The sequence below is a fragment of the Rhipicephalus sanguineus genome, chromosome 7 (assembly GCF_013339695.2).
Source record: "Rhipicephalus sanguineus isolate Rsan-2018 chromosome 7, BIME_Rsan_1.4, whole genome shotgun sequence".
Taxonomy (NCBI): domain Eukaryota; kingdom Metazoa; phylum Arthropoda; class Arachnida; order Ixodida; family Ixodidae; genus Rhipicephalus; species Rhipicephalus sanguineus.
In genome coordinates, this window is record NC_051182.1 from 155,477,432 (window position 1) to 155,480,362 (window position 2,931).

Genomic DNA, 2,931 nt, shown 5'->3' on the forward strand with positions numbered 1-2,931 from the left:
TGAACTCCTCATTTACACATTTACCATGCCAGCGATCATTAAATGCTTATATTATTTTTTGTAAACTCTTTTTTTTCTGTGTGTTTTTTCTCGTTCGCGTTATCTAACTATGTGTGTTTTGGTACCACATGTTCCTTTATCAATGTAAGGAATATAGAAATTTTGGTTTATTTTTCTGTTTTTCAGCCGAGGTATACTTAGCTTTGTTGTGTAATCATTAACGAAACGTCCCGCGACAGTTTTAATTGTAGGACCTCTTTCAGCATAATTTCTTCCGTTATGTGCTATTTTGAGAAGACCATAAACTTGAACGTCAACCTATTAAAGCAGACGAATTCATCGCTGCTTTTGCTCAAACATATTGCCACGTGCGTTTCTTTATTACTTTTGCTGTATTCGGTTTTCGGGCACAAAGACTGTCAGCAACGCTCAGCGCGAACCGCGCCTCATTGTTCGAGAACCTTCGCGATCATTGCAGATCGTTTTGTTAAGATTAAAGGACGGGACACTGCGCTTCTGCGTTGATTATCGGCGCCTGAACAAAATCACGAAGAAGGACGTGTACCCCCTCCCACGAACAGACGACACCCTGGATCGACTTCACAACGCGACGTACTTTTCGTCGATGGACCTCAAGACCGGCTACTGGCAAATCGAAGTCGACGAGAGAGACCGAGAAAAGACTGCCTTTATAACACCCGACGGCCTCTTTGAGTTCAAGGTCATGACTTTCGGTCTTTGCTCGGCACCTGCGACGTTTCAGCGTGTCATGGACACCGTACTGGCCGGATTGAAGTGACAGACGTGCCTTGTGTATTTGGACGACGTCGTCGTGTTTTCCTCGACCTTCGACGAGCATCTCCAGCGGCTTGAGGCAGTACTTCCAGCAATCAAGGCCTCTGGACTGACCCTGAAGCCAGAACAGTGCCGATTCGCGTACGACGAGCTCTTGTTTCTGGGTCATGTGATCAGCAAGTCTGGAGTGCGCCCAGACTCGCGGAAAACAGCTGCCATCGCCGACTTCGCGCCACCCACCGACAAGAAGGCCGTGCGCCGATTTCTCGGCTTATGCGCATATTACAGACGCTTCGTCAAAAACTTTTCACGTATCGCCGAACCACTGACGCTTCTCACGAAGAATAACGTGGAATTCAGGTGGGAAACGGCGCAAGTGCAAGCCTTTCAAGAACTTAAACGACGTCGCAGACGCCACCCATACTTGCGCATTTCGACGATTGCGCCGATACGGAAATACACACCGACGCAAGCAGCGTAGGATTCGGTGCCGTCCGTCCTTGTGCAAAAGACTGAGGGGCTTGAAAGGGTTATCAGTTATGCTAGCCGGTCACTATCCAAGGCAGAAGCAAACTATTCCACAACAGAAAAGGAATGCCTTGCCATCCTCTGGGCTACGTCAAAGTTTCGCCCCTACCTCTATGGCAGGCCCTTCAAAGTTGTCAGTGACCATCACGCCTTATGTTGGCTAGCTAACTTGAAGGACCCTTCAGGTCGTCTCGCACGATGGAGTCTGAGGCTTCAAGAATTCGATATTACCGTCATGTACAAGTCCGGACGAAAACACTCTGACGCCGACTGCCTGTCTCGTGCCCCCGTCGACGCGCCGCCGCAAGACGACGACGATGACTGCTTCCTCGGAACTATAAGTGCCGACGACTTCACCGAAAGGCAACGGGCCGACGCGGAACTGGGGGGCCTTATTGAGTACCTCGAGTGCAAGACCGCCGTTGTTCCGAAGGTATTCAAGCGAGGACTGCCGTCGTTTTTCTTACAGAGCGGTGTTCTCAAGAAGAACTTCTCGCCCCTTCGAACCGACTACCTTCTCGTCGTGCCCTCATCATTGCGACCAGAAGTCCTCCAGGCCCTACACGACGACCCGACGGCTGGACACCTCGGTGTTTCCCGCACGCTCGCCAGAATACAGGAAAAATACTACTGGCCACGCCTTGCTGCCGACGTCGCCCACTACGTTAAGACTTGCCGAGATTGCCAGCGACGGAAGACACCGCCGACCAGGCCAGCGGGACTTCTGCAGCCAATCGAACCACCTCACCGGCCGTTCCAGCAAATCGGGATGGACCTACTGGGGCCGTTCCCGACGTCGACTTCCGGCAACAAGTGGATCGTCGTAACAACTGACTACCTCACCCGCTACGCCGAGACAAAGGCCTTGCCCAAAGGTAGTGCCGCCGAGATAGCCAAGTTCTTCGTGGAGAACATCGTCTTGCGTCATGGTGCCCCAGAGGTCCTCATCACAGACAGAGGTACCGCCTTTACTGCGGACTTAACTCAGGCGATCTTCAAATACAGCGAGACGAGCCACCGCCGCACCACCGCCTACCACCCACAGACCAATGGCCTCACCGAACGTCTAAATAAGACCATCGCCGACATGCTGGCCATGTACGTCGACGTTGAGCACAAGACGTGGGACGCCGTCCTTCCGTACGTGACCTTCGCCTACAACACGGCCGTCCAAGAAACAACGCAGATGACGCCGTACAAGTTGGTCTACGGAAGGAGCCCGGCGACGACGCTCGACGCCATGCTACCAAACGTCACCGACGAAGAAAATCTCGACGCCGCCGCTTACTTACAGCGCGCCGAAGAAGCACGACAGCTCGCCCGCCTACGGATCAAGAACCGGCAGACGACTGACAGCCGCCGCTACAACCTTCGACGACGCCACATGGAATACCAACCCGGTGACCGTGTATGGGTATGGACGCCAATACGCCGAGGGGGACTCAGTGAGAAGCTTCTTCGACGGTACTTCGGACCGTACAGGTACTTCGACGCCTCGGCGCACTCGACTACGAGGTTGTCCCTGACGGCATTACGAACTCTCAGCGGCGCCGTGCACGACCTGAAGTCGTCCATATCGTGCGCCTCAAACCATATTACGCGCGTTAG